Source organism: Heptranchias perlo, chromosome 37, assembly GCF_035084215.1.
Source record: "Heptranchias perlo isolate sHepPer1 chromosome 37, sHepPer1.hap1, whole genome shotgun sequence".
In the NCBI taxonomy this organism is placed as follows: Eukaryota; Metazoa; Chordata; class Chondrichthyes; order Hexanchiformes; family Hexanchidae; genus Heptranchias; species Heptranchias perlo.
The window spans coordinates 17,515,083-17,536,869 of NC_090361.1; the positions used below are offsets into that span (position 1 = coordinate 17,515,083).

Below are 21,787 nucleotides of genomic sequence, written 5' to 3' on the forward strand. Positions count from 1 at the left end.
AGGTTAAGGGGTGATCTGATGGAAGTTTATAAGATATTAAGGGGAACGGATAGGGTGGATAGAGAGAAACTATTTCGGCTGGTTGGGGATTTTAGGAGTAGGGGGCACAGTCTAAAAATTAGAGCCAGACCTTTCAGGAGCGAGATTAGAAAACATTTCTACACACAAAGGGTGGTCGAAGTTTGGAACTCTCTTCCGCAAATGGCAATTGATACTAGCTCAATTGCTAAATTTAAATCTGAGATAGATAGCTTTTTGGCAACCAAAGGTATTAAGGGATATGGGCGAAAGGCAGGTATATGGAGTTAGATCACAGATCAGCCATGATCTTATCAAATGGCGGAGCAGGCACGAGGGGCTGAATGGCCTACTCCTGTTCCTATGTTCCTATGTTCCTATAATAAAACATCCCAAGGTGCTTCACAGGAGCGATTGACACTGGGCCACATAAGGAGATATTAGGACAGGTGACCAAAAGCTTGGTCAAAGAGGTAGGTTTTAAGGATTGTCTTAAAGGAGGAGAGAGAGGTAGAGAGGGGGAGAGGTTTAGGGAGGGAATTCCAGAGCTTAGGGCCGAGGCAGCTGAAGGCACGGCCGCCAATGATGGAGTGATTAAAATCAGGCAAGTGCAAGAGGCCAGAATTGGAGGAGCGCAGAGACCTCAGCGGGTTGTAGGGCTGGAGGAGGCCATGGAGAATTTCTCACCCTGCTCCCTGCTGGGATTGTTCTCCTTAGAGCAGAGAAGGTTAAATAGAAATTTAATCGAGGTGTTTTAAATTATGAAGTGCTTTGATAGAGTAAATAAGGAGAAATTGTTTCCACTGGCAGGAGGGTCGGTAACCAGAGGACACAGATTTAAGATAATTGGCAAAAAAGCCAGAGGGTAAACGAGGAGAAATGTTTTTATGCAGTGAGTTGTGATGATCTGGAATTCACTGCCTGAAAGGGCGGTGGAAGCAGATTCAATAGTAACTTTCAAAAGGGAATTGGATAAATACTTGAAGGAAAACTTTGCAGGGCTCTGGGGAAAGAGCAGGGGAATGGGAAGAATTGGATAGTTCTTTCAACGAGCTGACACAGGCACAATGGGCTGAATGGCCTCCTTCTGTGCTTTATGATACTATGATAAGTGCAGTGACAGAAATGCTTAAATGAAGTCAAGTAATGTGTTCACACAGAGGAGTGAGTGTCCATGACTCAAAAATGACTGCAACTAGTCTTAAGGAAAATAAACATTCATATAAAGCAACTGTAGGCTGGACATGAAAAGTTCCTTTGGGGAATTTGGGTAATTAAAAGATACATTTTGGCAGAATATTTACAACTTCTTTGGGGACAAAGAAATATAACCTGTAACTGTCGGTCTCAGAAACCATCAGCTTATCTTAAAAATTTTCTGTCTCAAGTTCATGTGCAACCAACATTGAATAAAGTAACTGCTGATTGTTTGGTTCTACCAACCTCAGGGGGGGCATCTTACAGCACAGTTCTACCAGGATTACCATCATCTGCAGAACAACGTTGTCATTCAGAGAGACCTAAACATGGAGGAGGGGGAGAAGGAGGAGGACGGGAGGAGGAGGAGAAGGAGGAGGAGGAGGAGAAGGAGGAGGAGGAGAAGGAGAAGAAGGAGGGGAGAAGGAGGAGGATGAAGAGGAAGAGGAGGGGAGGAGGAGGAGGGAAGAAGGAGGAGGGCGAGGGCAGAAGGAGGAGGAGGGGACAAGGAGGTGGAGGAAGAGGGGGAGGAGGAAGAGGAAGAGGAGGGGAGGAGGAGGAGGGGAGAAGGAGGAGGAGGGGAGAAGGAGTAGGAGGAGAGAAGGAGGAGAAGGAGGAGGAGGAGAAGGAGGAGGGGGAGGAGAAGGAGGAACATTCCTCAAACTGGGACTTCTCTGTCTTTTCTGATTGGTTCATATTGATAGCCTCCAATCCCAGTGAAAAAGCTGATCTTTCCTCTGAAACTCGAACCATCTGACACACACATGGGCTGAAATACTCACTTTCACTTTAAGTATGAATTCTGGTTCATTAAATTATGATAAAGACTCTCCAGTAACACTCTGAACCTTGAGGACTCTGGTTTACTACCAGAAACAGCAATACCAGAAGCAGACGAGTTGACATTGAGGCTTGCTTCCTGCTGAAACTTGTCAGCTGGAACTTTTCTGCCTGAGGCTCGTTGCAAAGGGGACATCAGTCAATGCCAGTGTGAGCCCTTCATCACCAGAAGTGTCGAGTGGATGATCCATCTTGGCCTCCTCCCGATATGCCCACCATCACAGAAGCCAGTCTTCAGCCAATTCGATTCACTCCAAGTAATATCAAGAAACGGCTGAGTGCACTGGATACAGCAAAGGCGATGGGCCCCGATAACATCCCGGCTGTAGTGCTGAAGAATTGTGCTCCAGAACTAGCTGCGCCTCTAGCCAAGCTGTTCCAGTACAGCTGCAACACTGGCATCTACCCAACAATGTGGAAAATTGCCCAGGTATGTCCTGTCCACAAAAAGCAGGACGGATCCAATCCGACCAATTACCGCCCCATCAGTCGACTCTCAATCATCAGCAATGTGATGGAAGGTGTTGTCGACAGTGCTATCAAGCGGCACTTACTCACCAATAACCTGCTCATCGATGCTCAGTTTGGGTTCCGCCAGGACCACTCAGCTCCAGACCTCATTACAGCCTTGGTCCAAACATGGACAAAAGAGCTGAATTCCAGAGGTGAGGGGAGAGTGACTGCCCTTGACATCAAGGCAGCATTTGACCGAGTGTGGCACCAAGGAGCCCTAGTAAAATTGAAGTCAATGGGAATCAGGGGGAAAACTCTCCAGTGGCTGGAGTCATACCTAGCACAAAGGAAGATGGTAGTGGTTGTTGGAGGCCAATCATCTGAGCCCCAGGGCATTGCTGCAGGAGTTCCTCAGGGCAGTGTCCGAGGCCCAACCATCTTCAGCTGCTTCATCAATGACCTTCCCTCCATCATAAGGTCAGAAATGGGGATGTTCGCTGATGATTGCACAGTGTTCAGTTCCATTCGCAACCCCTCAGATAACGAAGCAGTCCGAGCCCACATGCAGCAAGGCCTGGACAACATCCAGGCTTGGGCTCATAAGTGGCAAGTAACATTCGCACCAGACAAGTGCCAGGCAATGACGATCTCCAACAAGAGAGAGTCTAACCACCTCCCTTTGACATTCAACGGCATTACCATCGCTGAATCCCCCACCATCAACATCCTGGGGGTCACCATTGACCAGAAACTAACTGGACCAGCCATATAAATACTGTGGCTACAAGAGCAAGTCAGAGGCTGGGTATTCTGCGGCGAGTGACTCACCTCCTGACTCCCCAAAGCCTTTCCACCATTTATAAGGCACAAATCAGGAGTGTGATGGAATACTCTCCACTTGCCTGGATGATTGCAGCTCCAACAACACTCAAGAAGATCAACACCATCCAGGACAAAGCAGCCCGCTTGATTGGCACCCCATCAACCACCCTAAACATTCACTCCCTTCACCACCGGCACACTGTGGCTGCAGTGTGTACCATCCACAGGATGCACTGCAGCAACTCGCCAAGGCTTCTTCGACAGCACCTCCCAAACCCGCGACCTCTACCACCTAGAAGGACAACGGCAGCAGGCACATGGGAACAACACCACCTGCACGTTCCCCTCCAAGTCACACACCATCCCGACTTGGAAATATATCGGCCGTTCCTTCATCGTTGCTGGATCAAAATCCTGGAACTCCCTTCCTAACAGCACTGTGGCAGAATCTTCACCACACGGACTGCAGCGGTTCAAGAAGGCGGCTCACCACCACCTTCTCAAGGGCAATTAGGGATGGGCAATAAATGCCGGCCTCGCCAGCGACGCCCACATCCCATGAACAAATAAAAAAAAATCACGCCCACCCCCGATCCCAGAATACGAACGGCAAAGTGAGAGCCCACTCTAAATTATCTCCATCGCAGCACCCTCCAAAGTGTTGGTGGTGGTACCACTGTGGCTATCCAGCTCCTCCTGCACACATTGTCATGGCCTTCATGGGTTGCACTCCATCAAAATGTAAATGCTCAGTGACCAGCTCCGGGGGATCAGTGAGGTCAGTGCCTGTTTCCCACGCAGTCACAATTCTTTCCTTTACACCAATGCTCTGTGACTGGGTTCTTTGAAGGTGAAGCCAAACTGGAAGGATACTTTCAGGAGTTATAGGCCCTCTTCAGCCCCCGCTCATGAGACAACTACAAACATCAGCTGAGTGAAGGTACAAAGAGACGTAGACAGTCTGCAGGGTCTGTCAATGAACAGACGGTCGGTATCTTGAAACAGTACTTTAGATGCCTGGGCAGATTAGGAGGCATCTTACTGCACCGTTTGGCCAGGATTATCGTCATCTGCTGCACAACTTTGCCATTCAGAAAGATCTAAACATGGAGGAGGTGGAGCAGGAGGAGGAAGAGGAGAGGAAGGAGTAGGAAGAGGAGAAACAAGAAGGAGGAGAAGGAAGAAGAGGAGAAGGGGAGGAAAAGGAGAAGGGGTAGCACAGGAGGAGGAGGGGGAGCAGAAAGAGCTGGAGGAGGAGAAACAAGGAGGAGGAGAAGGAGGAAGAGGAAAAGGGGAGGAAAAGGAAGAACAGCAAGAGGAGAAATGAGGAGGAGGAGAAGGAATGGGATGAGGTGAAACAGAGAAGAGGAGCAGGAGCAGGAGGAGAACAGGAGGAGGAAAAGAGAAGGAGGAGGAGTAGGAAGAGCACCATTAAAGGGGCAGAACACCCAGATTGCAGCACGTGTCCCACTGAAGGGCTCGGCCGAGACCAAGGCTTTCAGCAGGTAAGTGTTGGGAGTGGGATTGAGGGAGCAGAGGCCACCAAAAGACCCTCTCCCTCCTGGGGTGCACCTCAGGGCCACCACTACCTGGGGTCTACCGGTACCTGCCCCACGAAGGCTCGGGGGAAGCAGCAGTAACATGAGAGGGTCGTGAGGTCGGGTGGGGGCTGGTGGGTCGTGGGCCGAGACATTACAGAGAATCTTAGAATCATAGAAAATTTACGGCACAGATGGAGGCCATTTGGCCTAATCCCACTTTCCAGCACTTGGTCCATAGCCCTGTAGGTTACAGCACTTCAGGTGCACATCCAGGTAGTTTTTAAATGAGTTGAGGGTTTCTGCCTCTACCACCCTTTCAGGCAGTGAGTTCCAGACCCCCACCACACTCTGGGTGAAAAAATTGCTCCTCATCTCCCCTCGAATCCTTTTAATAGAGAAATTACTTGATGGAAACACTCAGTCAGCCCAACCAATGAAGTTGGTTGTGGTCAGTGTATGTATGGGAGCTGATCCCACACTCGTGATTATGTCGCAGTGGGACGGCATCGAATCACCACAATTGCAGCGCAGAAGGAGGCCATTCGGCCCATCGTGCCTGCGATGGTGCTAGCTTTGTCCAACTGTCCAATCGAAGCACGCCTATAAATCAGTCCGACCTGAACGTAAGGCCAGGCGAGGTGTGACCGGCCACAGATCAGTGCGACCCAGTTTGGACGTACAGCTCCCCCACGCACTGATTTCCTCATCCTGGAAATCCCAGGCAAGGGGGAACTTTATTTGTTTTTTCGGGATTTGTTTCTTGCTTTTAAACTTCAAATTACAGCTGTTGCCAAATGAAAAGTAAATTTTGACAAAGGGGAATGATATTGAATAAAGAGAGACTGCACAGAGGAGGTGAGAAAGGGAGGGAAAGAGCAAAATGGCAGATAAAGCACTAGCTTTTCGGTGTTCTTTTTCCCATCATTATCACTAGAACAGTTTAACTGAAAAGTACAAACACCTTGTGATCTTTGATTCTTCTAGTTTTATGTTTGGAATCTTTGTGGATTATTCATCCTGTTAGGGACGTCCTCCCTGTAACGAGGAGCCTGTGTATCAGCCATGGCTCAGTGGTAGCACTCTCCCCTCCAAGTCATAAGGTCAACGGTTCAGGTCCCACTCCAGAGACTTAAGCACAAAATCTAGGCCGTTACTCGCAGTGCAGTACTGAGGGAGATCTGCACTGTCGGCAGGTCAGTCCTGAGGGAGATCTGCACTGTCGGCAGGTCAGTACTGAGGGAGATCTGCACTGTCGGCAGGTCAGTACTGAGGGAGATCTACACTGTTGGAGGGTCAGTACTGAGGGAGATCTGCACTGTCGGCAGGTCAGTACTGAGGGAGTGCTGCACTGTTGGCGGGTCAGTACTGAGGGAGATCTGCACTGTCGGAGGGTCAGTACTGAGGGAGATCTGCACTGTCGGCAGGTCAGTACTGAGGGAGTGCTGCACTGTTGGCGGGTCAGTACTGAGGGAGATCTGCACTGTCGGAGGGTCAGTACTGAGGGAGTGCTGCACTGTCGGCAGGTCAGTACTGAGGGAGATCTGCACTGTCGGCAGGTCAGTACTGAGGGAGATCTGCACTGTTGGCAGGTTAGTACTAATGGAGATCTGCACTGTCGGCAGGTCAGTACTGAGGGAGATCTGCACTGTCGGCAGGTCAGTACTGAGGGAGTGCTGCACTGCCGGAGGTGCCTTCTTTCGGATGAGATGTTAAACTGAACCCCTGTCTGGCCCCTCAGGTGGATGTAAAAGATCCCATGGCACTATTTCGAAGAAGAGCAGGGGAGTTCTCCCCGGTGTCCTGGCCAATGTTTATCCCTCAAACAACATCACTAAAACAGATTATCTAGTCATTACCACATTGCTGGGATCTTGCTGTGCACAAATTGTCTGCTGCATTACAACGTGTCTACACTTCAAAAGTACTTCATTGGCTGTGAAGCGATTTAGTCATGAAAGGCACTATATAAATGCAAGTTCTTTCTTTCACTGGACTGGGGAGGGAGGAGGTGTTGGAGGGGAGCAGCGCAAATGGCCAAAGACACGTCTTGCTGCTCTTGTATTCAGCAAGACCTGGACAACATCCAGGCTTGGGCTGATAAGTGGCAAGTAATATTCGCTCCAAACAAGTGCCAGGCAATGACCATCTCCAACAAGAGAGAGTCTAACCACCTCCCCTTGACATTCAACGGCATTACCATCGTTGAATCTTGCCAGTGAAGCCCATATCCCATGAACGAATAAAAAAAAGGAAGCTGGGGGGAGGGATTTTAGGAAGAGGGTTCCAAAGGGCCGAGATGTGGTGACTGAAGGCTCTGACCCTATCGATCGAGGGAAGGGATGGGAGGGCGCGATAGACCAGAGAAACTGAACAGGGACATACAGAAAGGAGGAAAAAAACAAAAGCGGTTAAAGAATGTTTGTCTGCCTCACATAAGAACATAAGAATGCCTCAATTTTAAATTTGTGGATTTTTGTCTTTATACAATGATTTCTTTTATTTATTCATGGAATGTGGGCATCGCTGGTAAGGCCAGCATTTATTGCCCATCCCTAATTACCCTTGAGAAGGTGGTGGTGAGCCGCCTTCTTGAACCGCTGCAGTCCGTATGGTGAAGGTTCTCCCACAGTGCTGTTAGGAAGGGAGTTCCAGGATTTTGACCCAGCGACGATGAAGGAACGGCGATATATTTCCAAGTCGGGATGGTGTGTGACTTGGAGGGGAACGTGCAGGTGGTGTTGTTCCCATGCGCCTGCTGCTCTTATCCTTCTAGGTGGTAGAGGTCGCGGGTTTGGGAGGTGCTGTCGAAGAAGCCTTGGCGAGTTGCTGCAGTGCATCCTGTGGATGGTACACACTGCAGCCACAGTGCGCCGGTGGTGAAGGGAGTGAATGTTTAGGGTGGTGGATGGGGTGCCAATCGAGCGGGCTGCTTTGTCCTGGATGGTGTCGAGCTTCTTGAGTGTTGTTGGAGCTGCACTCATCCAGGCAAGTGGAGAGTATTCCATCACACTCCTGACTTGTGCCTTGTAGATGGTGGGAAGGCTTTGGGGAGTCAGGAGGTGAGTCACTCGCCGCAGAATACCCAGCCTCTGACCTGCTCTTGTCGCCACAGTATTTATGTGGCTGATCCAGTTAAGTTTCTGGTCAATGGTGACCCCCAGGATGTTGATGGTGGGGGATTCGGTGATTGTAATGCCATTGAATGTCAAGGGGAGGTGGTTAGACTCTCTCTTGTTGGAGATGGTCATTGCCTGGCACTTGTCTAGCGCAAATGTTACTTGCTACTTATCAGCCCAAGTCTGGATGTTATCCAGGTCTTGCTGCATGCGGGCTCAGACTGCTTCATTATCTGAGGGGTTGTGAATGGAACTGAACACTGTGCAGTCATCAGCGAACATCCCCATTTCTGACCTTATGATGGAGGGAAGGTCATTGATGAAGCAGCTGAAGATGGTTGGGCCTCGGACACTGCCCTAAGAAACTCCTGCAGCAATGTCCTGGGGCTGAGATGATTGGCCTCCAACAACCACTACCGTCTTCCTTTGTGTTAGGTATGACTCCAGCCACTGGAGAGTTTTCCCCCTGATTCCCATTGACTTCAATTTTACTAGGGCTCCTTGGTGCCACACTTGGTCAAATGCTGCCTTGATGTCAAGGGCAGTCACTCTCACCTCACCTTTGGAATTCAACTCTTTTGTCCATGTTTGGTCCAAGGCTGTAATGAGGTCTGGAGCCGAGTGGTCCTGGCGGAACCCAAACTGAGCATCGGTGAGCAGGTTATTGGTGAGTAAGTGCCGCTTGATAGCATTGTCGACGACACCTTCCATCACTTTGCTGATGATTGAGAGTAGACTGATGGGGCGGTAATTGGCCGGATTGGATTTGTCCTGCTTTTTGTGGACAGGACATACCTGGGCAAATTTCCACATTGTCGGGTAGATACCAGTGTTGTAGCTGTACTGGAACAGCTTGGCTCGAGGCGCAGCTAGTTCTGGAGTACAAGTCTTCAGCACTAGAGCCGGAATGTTGTCGGGGCCCATCGCCTTTGCTGTATCCAGTGCACTCAGCCGTTTCTTGATATCATGTGGAGTGAATTGAATTGGCTGAAGACTGGCTTCTGTGATGGTGGGGATATCGGGAGGAGGCCGAGATGGATCATCCACTCGGCACTTCTGACTGAAGATGGTTACAAACGCTTCAGCCCTGTCTTTTGCACTCACGTGCTGGACTCTGCCATCATTGAGGATGGGGATGTTTACAGAGCCTCCTCCTCCTGTTAGTTGTTTAATTGTCCACCACCATTCACGACTAGATGTGGCAGGACTGCAGAGCTTTGATCTGATCCGTTGGTTGTGGAATCATTTAGCTCTGTCTATAGCATGTTGCTTCCGCTGTTTAGCATGCATGTAGTCCTGAGTTGTAGCTTCACCAGGTTGGCACCTCAGCAGCCTGGTGCTGCTCCTGGCATGCTCTTCTACACTCCTCATTGAACCAGGGTTGATCTCCTGGCTTGTTGGTAATGGTAGAGTGAGGAATATGCCGGGCCATGAGGTTACAGATTGTGCTGGAATACAATTCTGCATCAATGTGCCATCTCTTCTAAACAACTAGCCAATAGTAAATTACTGAAGTTAATGGATTAATGGAGGTCCTGGGGTTGGCCCATGTGCTCTGTGATGATATTCTCCACATTGCCCAGAGTCCCTCACCCTTCTCTCATCCTGTGCCCGATACATCCTCCGATATCTATCTGCCACATTTATTCATCTTAAATATATCATGGCCTCCAACCATATCAGCACCACCACTTTCAGCCTCTCCAGAGCCAGGCGGAGCCATGGTTGCCTGCCCAGCTGTACTGAGTCCTTTCTTGGCATATGGTCCAGGGGTTGGATGTTTTCTGGCCCGATTTTGTCTTCGAGCCTTTTTCTAGGGCCTCTACTGTAATAAGAGCATTCTGCTTTTTCCCCTTAAATGTGCAGATGGGCGTTTTCTCGAAATGTTTCCCTCCGATGTGACAGGCGATTGTCTAAAGTACATTTCTGCTGCTTTCAAAACCATCTCAACAAGGAGATCCAAGTCTGCGTTGCAACGATTTGATTGGTTTTGCTTTCCGCATTCACCTTTGATCTCTCCCTATTTTAGTAAATGTCCCACAGGGAGGAATGTTGCTTAAAAGAGACCGGAAAGGGCCTCACTCTGGAGTGGGGTCCGTACAGAAGGGATTCGTTGAGGAAACTAACTTTGCCAATTGAGACCAGATTGGTTAAATTAGGAGGGGCAGAAAGTAGTGGAGATCGGAGCAGGAAGTTTCAAAGGGACAGATTAAGTGAGTGGGCAACACGGTGGCAAATGGAATTCAATGTGGGCAAATGTGAGGACATCCACTTTGGGCCCAAGAAAGAAAAATCGGAGTATTTTCTAAATGGTGAGAAACTAGAAACTGTAGGGGAGCAGAGATTTTGGTCCAAATACAGAAATCACCAAAAGCTCGTGGACAGGTACAAAAAATAATCAAAAAGGCTAATGGAATGTTGGCCTTTATCTTTTTTTTTATTCGTTCATGGGATGTGGGTGTCGCTGGCGAGGCCGGCATTTATTACCCATCCCTAATTGCCCTTGAGAAGGTGGTGGTGAGCCGCCTTCTTGAACCGCTGCAGTCCGTGTGGTGAAGGTTCTCCCACAGTGCTGATAGGAAGAGAGTTCCAGGATTTTGACCCAGCGACGATGAAGGAACGGCGATATATTTCCAAGTCGGGATGGTGTGTGACTTGGAGGGGAACGTGCAGGTGGTGTTGTTCCCATGCGCCTGCTGCCCTTGTCCTTCTAGGTGGTGGAGGTCGTGGGTTTGGGAGGTGCTGTCGAAGAAGCCTTGGCGAGTTGCTGCAGTGCATCCTGTGGATGGTACACACTGCAGCCACTGTGCGCCGGTGGTGAAGGGAGTGAATGTTTAGGGTGGTGGATGGGGTGCCAATCGAGCGGGCTGCTTTGTCCTGGATGGTGTCGAGCTTCTTGAGTGTTGTTGGAGCTGCACTCATCCAGGCAAGTGGAGAGTATTCCATCACACTCCTGACTTGTGCCTTGTAGATGGTGGAAAGGCTTTGGGGAGTCAGGAGGTGAGTCACTCGCCACAGAATACCCAGCCTCTGACCTGCTCTTGTGGCCACAGTATTTATGTGGCTGGTCCAGTTAAGTTTCTGGTCAATGGTGACCCTCAGGATGTTGATGGTGGGGGATTCGGCGATGGTAATGCCGTTGAATGTCAAGGGGAGGTTAGACTCTCTCTCTTGAGAGGGCTGGAATACAAAGGGGTGGAAATTATGTTTACAGTTGTACAGAACTCTGGTTAGACCCCATCTGGAGACTGCATTCAGTTCTGGGTGTCGCACTTCAGGAAGGATACATTGGCCTTGGAGGGGGTGCAACACAGATTCACCAGAATGATACCGGGGCTAAAAGAGTTAAATTATAAGGACAGGTTGCACAGACTAGGCTTGTGTTCCCTTGTGTATAGAAGGTTGAGGTGTGATTTAATCGAGGCCTTGAAAATGATAAAGGGCTTCGATAGGGTCGATACAGAGGGACTGTTTCCTCGAGTCGGGGAATCCAGAACAAGGGGGCTATCATCTTAAAATTAGAGCAAGGCCATTTAGGAGTGAAATCAGGAAGCATTTTTTCACACAAAGGGTATTGGAAATCTGGAACTCTCTCCCCCAAAAGTCTGTGGATACTGGGGGTCAAATGGAACTTTCAACACTGAGATAAACAGATTTTTGTTGGGTAAGGGTATCAAGGGATATGGAGCAAAGACAGGAAAATGGAGTCGAGGTACAGATCAGCCATGATCCAATCGAATGGCGGAACAGGTTCAAGGGGCTGAACGACCTCCTCCTGTTCCTATGTTCCTATCAGGCCCACCCAATCTGTTCCTGAAGGTCCTAGATGCCTAACAGTCTGCTCTACACCAGGTTGATAAACACCTTTCATCAATCAAATATTGAGCTGGACATCCAATGGGTTCAGGACGTCTCATCTTCCACAGCAGGTTAGTCACTAAGTGAATGGCAATGATAAAGTGTTGACCATTTACCAGCTGGATGAGATGCCACAGTAGGTGCAGTCAATTGGAGCCACGCTGCGACTCCGTGAACCAATGGGATTTGTTACCTGTGCTCAGTGATGACACCTGGTCAACACTGGAGTCAATGATCAACTCATGCCTCTCCTGCTACACTTGTCTTTCAATGTCTTATGCTCCATCTTTGACCATCCATCAGTCCTGTCCTCACTGACCTCCACTGGCCCAGTTAATTCATTTGACCTCGTCCTGATTTATCAATGCCTCCAATGCGCTCGCTCCTCCCCACACCTTTAGCTTCTGCCCGCCCCTCCGTCCCCCCATTCCACCATTGGTGCAGTGTCCCCGTACTCCAACTCCCTCCCTACCGCTCTTTGCTCCATCTCACCCCATTTTGAAAAGCCTCTCAAAACTCATATCTTCAACCGTGCCATTGATCTCTCCGAACCTCCCCTCGAGGTCTACACGGTGCCCAATAGGGGAATTGTAAAGCACCTTGGGACATTAACAGAGCTGTAGGAGAACAGTTTGGCGCCGTTGTTGGATGTGGGGGTTGCACATCTGTAATGGGCGAGGGGTTCACACGCCTGTAATGGGCGAGGGGTTCACACGCCTGTAATGGGCGAGGGGTTCACATGCCTGTGATGGTCGAGGGGATCACACGCCTGTAATGGGCAAGGGGATCACATGCCTGTAATGGGCGAGGGGATCGCACATCTGTAATGGGTGAGGGCGTCACACATCTGTAATGGGCAAGGGGACCACATGCCTGTAATGGGCGAGGGGATCACACGCCTGTAATGGGCGAGGGGATCGCACATCTGTAATGGGTGAGGGTGTCACACATCTGTAATGGGTGAGGGTGGATCGCACATCTGTAATCGGCGAGGGGATCGCACATCTGCAATGGCCGAGTGAATCGCATGCCTGTAATAGGCAAGGGGCGGGGGGGGGCGGGGAATGAGACGCCTATAATGGGCAGGGAAATCAAACGTCTTTAATAGGGTGAGGGGATCGCACGCCTGTAATGGGCGAGGGAATTGCATGCAATAGGCAGGGCAATCAAATGGACGGGGGTGGGGTGGAACGCCTGTAATGGGCGGGGGGGTGGTGGAACGCCTGTAATGGGCGGGGGTGGGGTGGAACGCCTGTAATGGGCGGGGGTGGGGTGGAACGCCTGTAATGGGCGGGGGTGGGGTGGAACGCCTGTAATGGGCGGGGGTGGGGTGGAACGCCTGTAATGGGCGGGGGTGGGGTGGAACGCCTGTAATGGGCGGGGGTGGGGTGGAACGCCTGTAATGGGCGGGCTGCGCTGTGGGTGTGCGATGGTTCCCCTCCAGTCTTCCTACACGTTGTCTGCCCCAAGTGTTATTAAATGGGGAGCTGCCCCTATATCTGCATCATGGTGAGAAGCCGACAGCCTGCTCCCAAAGAGTTAACACCCGAGACTGCTGCAGTCATTCCAACATCTGTGAAGATCAGTCACTTAAAGGGGCACTGTCTTCACACTGACAAAAAAGAGTTTGGCAAACTAATTTTTTTTGTGGGGGGAGGGAGGTGGGGAGCTGTGTCCCTTCTTGTTACAATGTGTAACGTGACAAATTGTTTCTGTATTACTTGCATCATCGCATTGAAATGTAGGCAAAGAAAGTGAAAAGTTCATCAAACACTTTGCAAGAAAAACTTGCCCCTTTAAAGGCCTCTTTGATCACATAGGATCACATAATACCCTCCTGATCCACACAGTTCTCTGCAGCTAGAATTCTTTCCTATGCCTGAGTTTATATAAGATGTATTTCTGTAGCATGTTTTCTGTGAATTTTGCATCTGAAGTATTGCAACTTGCTCCTCAGAGTCTGTTATCTCTTGACATAGAAATTAGTACAAGGAAACAGGCCATTCGACCCTACCAGTGCATGTCAGCGTTGTCCCTCCATGCGAGCAAATAGTTCTGATCACATTTACCCCACCCTGTTCCCCTTTTCTGTCCCCACCTATCTAATCTAATCTAATCAGGCTGTAAATCACCAGTGCTGAGGATTACAGTGCTTCTTACCTTATAAAATAAAAATCGAACTTTCTGAGTGCTGGTTGGTATCTCAGCCCCGTGCCAGCGTAGATCGGAGTATTGCGCGAATCGGATTATCGTGGGCAAAGTGTGAGGTACCTCGCCAGCAAGTCGGACTCAGGATATTTACCCAGAAAAAGTCAACTCCAGATAAAGCAAATTAATTCCCTTCTATAGTCCAGTAACTGCAAAATGATATCTTATCACTAGCCCTCGACTGCCGTAAGTATTTGTACGAGACAGTCTGCTTTTCCCAGTCTCTGTATCAAAAGGAGAACCATTTTATGGAGATGTTAACACATGTAAGTTGTAGCAGACTTTCTAACATTACCTCATACTGCTGATATAAGCACTATTGTAGTCAGAAAACCATAAAGTAACTGGTTTTCCCTGTTTGGAACCCCACAAGTTCCAGACTGAGAGTAACAGGAAAGGATGCTTTCAGAATTCTGTCCCAGTCAAGTACTTTCTTAACATATTTAAGGTTGCAAACAGAATTATTGCATTTTGCTTTCAAAAGCTTTGCATTGTTACAACTTCTGCTTAGAGTTATGTTGTACTTACAGCTTAACGCTGGTGTATCTGAGCACTAACACACTGAAGAGTTCTCCAGTTAAGTTCCGTTTTATTCCTTCTCTCTCAAGAGTCTTGGTAGGAGCTGGTGAGATTCGGATGGGATTCTCCTCAGGCAATCACTGCTATTATAGACAGGACCACACTGTGTCTGAGCATTAACAAAGCATTTCACGCAGGCTTGTTCCAATCTATCTGCAGATTCACACTGAGTCACCAAACCCTCTTTCTCCTTTGTTTCCCAGATTCTGCCTCTTGCCAGTGCTCTCCTGCCACTCCTCCTCAGTGATGCACCCGCCAGTTATGTAGCTCCACTTTCTCCCACCGACTTAATAAACTCTTGGAATTTTAACTGCTCCTGGAAACTCTTTTACTGACTTTGCTTCCCAGTTGTCAAGAGATATTTTTTAAGATAAACTTAAGTTTCTAACATATTATTACATGACATCGCAGTTATAATCAGCTCATATCTGTACCCAGCCCCTCCCTTACTGTGCCAGCTACAAGGCTACAGACCAAGAGCTGGAAAGTGGGATTAGACTGGATGGCTCTTTTTCAGCTGGCACAGACACGATGGGCCGAATGGCCTCCCTCTGTGCTGTGAATTTCTATGATTCTATGATACGTAGGATCTGCAAACTGCACCAACTCATGAAGATCACTTCAACAGCATTTCCCAGACCCACGACCTCCACCAGCGAGAAGGACAAGAGCAGCAATGGTCACTGGAGCACCATCACCTCCAAGTTGCCCTCCATGTCACACATCGTCCCTGAGTCGGACATCTCCTGCCCTTCCATCATCGTCACTGGGAACTCCCTCCCTAACACCAGTGTGGGAGAACCACCACCACAAGGACTGCAGCAGTTCAAGAGTATGGCCCACCGCCATCTTCTCAGGGTAACTAGGACCGGGTAATAAATGCCGGCCTTGCCATCTTCACCCACATCCCAAGAATGAATAAAAGGTAATCAGATGCCAGTTAAAACCGTGTATAATGTTAGGACTGGATGAACTGCACAGATCCAGATATAGAACCTGGGACCTCTCGTTCTCTCAGTATAATGGGTGGTACATTTACCCATCGAGACATCAGGTCTCCCCTCCTCAGACCCACCAATTCCATTTTCCCATTGACGATCACTATCTCTTCACACTTTACCCATTTTTCCCCTGAAAGCACTGTGGAACGTGTGAGGATCAGAGGGTTAATCTAGTCTCCCTCTGCCACTGGGAGCCTGTAGAAGGGGAGGTGTCTTTCCCAAAACACTGAAACACTGCATCAGATGAGAAGAGCTTTCCTTCATTGTTTCTCTATTGACATTATCCATTCAGCTACGTGATATCCAAGTAATTATTGTTCAGGTGATGAATTTACTCGCTCCAATCCCCCGCTCCGGGATTTACCTTCGGGCCCCTGCCAGCAAGGCAAATGGCCCCACATTCGGCATTTGCAATGTGTGAGTAGCCTGTGGGGGTGGCCTTGGGCCTCTCAGTGGGTCTCTCGCTTGGCCCTCTCGGTTGGCCCTCTCGGTTGGCCCTCTCGGTTGGACCTCTCAGTTGGGCTTCTTGGTTGGGCCTCTTGGTTGGGCCTCTAAGTTGGCCCCCTCATTGAGTCTCCTGGTTGGCCCTCTCGATGGGCCCTCTTGGTGGGCCCTATCAGTTGGACTCTCAGTTGGCTCCTCAGTTGGGCCCTCTCGGTGGGCCCTCTCGGTAGGCCCTCTCAGTTGGCCCTCTCAGTTGGGCCTCTTGGATGGGCCTCTCAGTTGGCCCCCTCATTGAGTCTCTTGGTTGGCCCTCTCGGTTGGGGCTTCAGTTGGGCCCTCTTGGTGGGCCCTCTCAGTTGCCCCTCTCAGTTGGGACCTCTCGGTTGGGCTGTGCGTTCTTTGTTCTGCATCGAGTCTGGGCCCAACAACAAGCCCAGATGAATTTCTACCCTGGGGTAATCCACCTCACTCCTTGAAAGATTGGCTGGGCAGTCTTACAGGACAACCCCAGATCAATGGAGGCACCTGAGATGCTGCTACAGCGTGCCGATGGTACGCTGGATATTTACTTTGGTGAATGCCGGCACCTCATTGATACAATCAACCGCCTGCTTTTATTGAGTTGGACTTGGGTAAATGCCACTGGGAACTTCCTGTATAGTTGTGCCTAGACTTTCCTCCTTTGCTGGGATTACTGCAGAGGCCGTGACTCCAGGGGGTAGTCTTGGTCACCCAGGAGCCACCCTGAGACTTGACACTGTGGGTCAAATATTGGTGGGACATAGATTGCCATGAAGTGAAGGTGTCTCGACAGCTGCCTGAGAAACGAGCACTGATTTGCATAATGTTGAGGGTTGGAAACGAGCTGAATATTCAGAGTAGGCAGTGAGATGGTGTGAGGAAACACATGTAGCCCATATACATTCAATTCATAACCCCGGACCTGCGGGAATCCTGCCATTCAGTAGAATTGCCCAAGCTTCTCATGCTGCTGTCAGCTGCCTATGGGGATGGGGCTGAAATTGCTTGTTTGAGCAATGGACGGCAGCGATCATTTGCTTTATACATCTATGGACAGCTGATTGACTTAAACAAAAAACAGAAAATGCTGGAAACACACAGCAGGTCAGAGAAGTTAATGATTCAGTGCTGATCCGTCTCCGAAACAGTCCAGGGGATAAGCTGACTCTTCGTCACGGGCTCCTTGGCCGCCTGATCCTGCAGAGGTAGGGTCTTCTGCGGGGAGCAGATGGAATGCTCCTCTGTACTGCTGCCATGAGGGGACGCACCCTCTGAGGCCCACACACCATATTCTCCAATGGTACTGGGAACGGCATCTGGTTACCAGCGATCAGTGGGAGAATGGACCTCATGGAATCAGCAAGATCCTTAAATCCCTGGGAGAGAGTCAGCCAATGTTCATCAATCCCCCAAGATGCTACTCTGTACATTTTGTAATCCAGTTGGCCTCTCTAGACATGCGGTCCTTCATTCAGTGCTTCCATATTGAGTCGACTGACTTGTCTGGATTTGATGTGAAGTGAGGGGGTGGGAGGAGATTTCCAGATGTTCCTGCAGCTGCCATTTGTCTGCTGCCCTTCAGTGAATTGATCCCCTCTCAGATGTTGGTGCACAGCAGGGCAGCAGACTCCACTAACCCAGCCATTGGCCGCACGTCTTGGGAGAAGCCATGCAGAACCTCCAGATGGGTCTGATGTTCTGCTGAGACACATTTCTTCATGGCACGGCCCCTGAGATCATCATCTGTTTGATCCACATCTGGAGCTGACATGCCTTACTCCTCCCCTCCACCACATCAGGCTCCACATCTGCATCGCCTGGCTTCCTCGTGCTCTGTATGTGACCATGTGTCAATTCTCCATCCATACTCCCAGTCCCCCCTCGAGTGGGTGTCTCTGGGCTGCTGAGCGCAGGGGAGAGGGTGGGTGACGGGGTGAGTGAGTGGACGCCAGTGCTGCCAGGGCTGGAGGGGACTGCGAGCTCTTGTTCCTCAGCAATGTTCTCTGCTATCTGCCTCTGGAGGAAGGAACAGTCCTGTCAACTGTGGTCTGCTTGAGCAGACTTCAATCTCAATTGGCTATTTGTGGATGTTTTCTGAGGAAAGTTGGATCTGACGAATACATAGAAAGATTCAAAAAGGGAAAGTTGTAAGTTCTCACAAACCCACTGAAGGCACAGAAACTCCCATATCTCCATCACCAACCACCATGCAGCGAGGAAGCCACTGCTGCCTCTTCATGTGGCGTTAAATGTGGGTTGTGGGCACCTTCTTCTCCAATCACCTGGTGTATGTGCTGTCTTCTCCTGTAGGAGGAACGCATGGTTGTTAATTGGTTGCTGCAGTCCCCAGATCCTGGAGTCACACTCAATCAGGATTTATGGGATGGATGGTTGGTGTGCTAGCGTACATTCGAGGATGTGAGACACTTAACATGTGTTTTCTTCTGGGACAAGGGGCATGGGGTCATGTGATGTCCTTAAAGGACAACTTTTGACTATTGTTCTCGAGAATACCTTTGTGCTTCTCTATGATTCAGCTACCTGCCCTATTATTAAATGCTCTTACATTTGCTGACCTGGTGAGGTCATTAAATTGTCTTCCAACACTGCCGGGCGACCATGTGGCTATGGAGGGTTTCACTCACTGCCACATGGCCTGTGCTCCTCCATGTACCAGTTCCCTGGCCCTACACCTAATGATTCCCTCCGTTCTCTAATTTGGCCCAGCAGCACTTCCACATCAGCCTCCTGGAAATTACACGCTCGGCTTTTCAACTGTGGACCTCCAGTTATTTCAGTCCCTCTTCCAGCCTCTTAAGCATATGGAGCATATGGAGGGTGGTAAAAGTTTGAAACTCTCGTCGGCAAACGGCAATTGATACTAGCTCAATTGCTAAATTTAAATCTGAGATAGATAGCTTTTTGGCAACCAAAGGTATTAAGGAATATGGGCCAAAGGCAGGTATATGGAGTTGGATCACATGACCTTATCAAATGGCGGAGCAGGCACGAGGGGCTGAATGGCCTACTCCTGTTCCTATGTTCCTAAATGGGGAAGTTTTGGGGTCAATTTTAACCTCGCCTGCCCGGCGGAAACCAGGTGGGTAAAGCAGTTAAAATTACCCACCGACGTCCCACCCAGATCCCGACGTTCCCAATTTCTACTGGCACATCTGGACAGATGCAAGGCAGAAGCTTCCAGTTTGAAGGGTTCCCGTTGCACTTCCGCTGAGGTTATGTGGGCAGAGTGAGAAAATTCCAAGAAAATTCCCAGTTCATGGATATTCTGGACAGGCATCCTGCGAAAGGGAAAGGGTTAATCTCCGTGTTCTGGGAACTCCTGCGAACACAAAGACGTTACACATCCCATTATCGCCAGATGTTTCACATTAAGACCCTGCTGCCTGTAGAAACCAATGTCACAGACGAGCTGCTGGCCAATAGCAGAGGCCCCTGATCACAGATGGAAAGTACAGAAACCACACGGAGAAAAATGACCCAGCGAGTTTCGTGGAACAAGGCTGAGCGAGGGACGAGTGAGGAGGAGAGCAGCAATCGGTACAATGATTCACACCAGCTGGCCCCAGACCACAGGCTCCAGCATCCAAAGGAAGGAAGGACAAGCCATCGTCACAGCAAACAAGCTGATATGAAGGGCAAGGCTGCAGTCTTATTACACATTACAGAATGAACAGCCCCGCGAAAACCCAGACTGTGCACTCTCTGTACCCCACTAATATCCCAGACTGTGCACTCTCTGTACCCACTAATACCCCAGACTGTGCACTCTCTGTACCCACTAATACCCCAGACTCCCTCCGTTACACACCCGGTCTGTTATACACCCCCTCCGTTATACACCCCCTCCATTACACCCCCCCTCCGTTATACACCCCCTCCGTTATACACCCTCTCCGTTATACACCCCCTCCATTACACACCCCCTCCGTTATACACCCCCTCCGTTATACACCCCCTCCGTTATACACCCTGTCCGTTATACACCCCCTCCGTTATACACCCCCTCCGTTATACACCCCCTCCGTTATACACCCCCTCCGTTATACACCCCCTCCGTTATACACCCCCTCCGTTATACACTCCCTCCGTTATACACCCCCTCCGTTATACACCCCCTCCGTTATACACCCTGTCCGTTATACACTCCCTCCGTTATACACCCCCTCCGTTATACACCCCCTCCGTTATACACTCCCTCCGTTATACACCCCCTCCGTTATACACTCCCTCCGTTATACACCCCCTCCGTTATACACCCCCTCCGTTACACACCCGGTCTGTTATACACCCCCCGTTATACACCCCCCGATATACTCCCCCCGTTATACTCCCCCCGATATGCTCCCCCCCGTTATACTCCCACTGTTATACTCCCCCCCGATATACTCCCCCCTGTTATACTCCCCCCCGTTATACTCCCCCGTTTTACTCCCCCATTATCCTCGCCCGCTTTACTCCCCCTTTATACTCCCCCTGTTACACCCCCCGTTATACTCCCCCCGTTACACTTCGTCCCCATTAAATCTCCCCCCTTTATACTCCCCCGTTATATTCCCCCATTATCCTCCCCCCGTTATACTCCCCCCTCCGTTATACTCCCCCTTTATACTCCCCCCTTTATACTCCCCCCGTTATACTCCCCCTTTATACTCCCCCCGTTATACTCCCCCCGTTATACTCCCCCCGTTATACTCCCCTCTGTTATACTCCCCCCGTTATACTCTCCCCGTTATACTCCCCCTTTATACTCCCCCCCGTTATACTCCCCCCGTTATACTTCCCCTTTATACTCCCCCGTTATACTCCCCCTTTATACTCCCCCCGTTATACTCCCCCTTTATACCCCCCTCTGTTATACCCCCCTCTGTTATACTCCCCTCTGTTATACTCCCCCCCGATATGATAACACCCTTTTTTGCAATACAACCCAAAATGATTTTCTACCCAGAAACCCGAACCTTATCAACACCCACAATGACACTTTTAAAACCTTCGGATGTGAGACTAAGAGTCCACAAATAGCCTCTGCATCCTCTCTTGTCACATGAGTGTCCCACCATATCCTCAATGTTATCACAGAACTCGGGCAAAAGGAAATGAAAAACAGAAATAAAACAGTGGTTCCCTCAAAAGGAACTGAAGAGCAACGGACAAGATCTTTGGGCTGAGTTGTGTCTGCTTTTCAGGGACACTCACTCGTGATTCCCTCGTACTCCCAGGGGTTTCCCGAGGGTGGATGGCAGAATGTAACTTGCTGTGAATTGGGATCTACTGCCGATATCTACTCACGTGTCTGTTGCTCCCTTAAACAGTCTGGTTGATGAGGAAAGAGATCCAGACTTCAGGGTCTTGCTGTTTAATGGAGGACCCCACCTGAGCACTAAAGGTCACTTTGCTCCTTGGAGTCTGTGCAAGGCAACCGTCAGGAGAGGCCAGTTGTTATGGAGGAGAGCTCCATACACACACACGGGATATGGAGCCTGCAAACACCGTACTGTGGATCTCACACCCACAAGGGAGAAGAGAGAGACATTAAAAATATAAGTACAGGAATATTTTACTAATCACGCCCACTCACTTACAATTCTCACAGAATAATGGACAAAGTTGTGAAATTCAATCCTGAAAAATCTCAGTGTATCATTTAGTACAAACAGAATGTGACTTA

The 21,787-nt window shown here is 49.7% G+C and overlaps 1 protein-coding gene across 2 annotated transcripts in view; it reads right to left on the minus strand.

Annotated features, from left to right (window-relative positions):
* LOC137304319 (C-type lectin domain family 10 member A-like) overlaps positions 1 to 14,963 on the minus strand; it is a 78,380-nt gene extending 63,417 nt beyond the window's left edge. Inside the window, exon 1 of one of the 2 annotated variants that reach the window (XM_067972868.1) lies at positions 14,582 to 14,963. The gene's annotated coding sequence lies outside the window, so the exon portion shown is untranslated. Of the gene's footprint in view, positions 1 to 14,005; positions 14,295 to 14,581 lie in introns of those variants that run through there. The other variant, XM_067972869.1, reaches the window with a different exon arrangement.
* Positions 14,964 to 21,787: the final 6,824 nt, after the last annotated feature.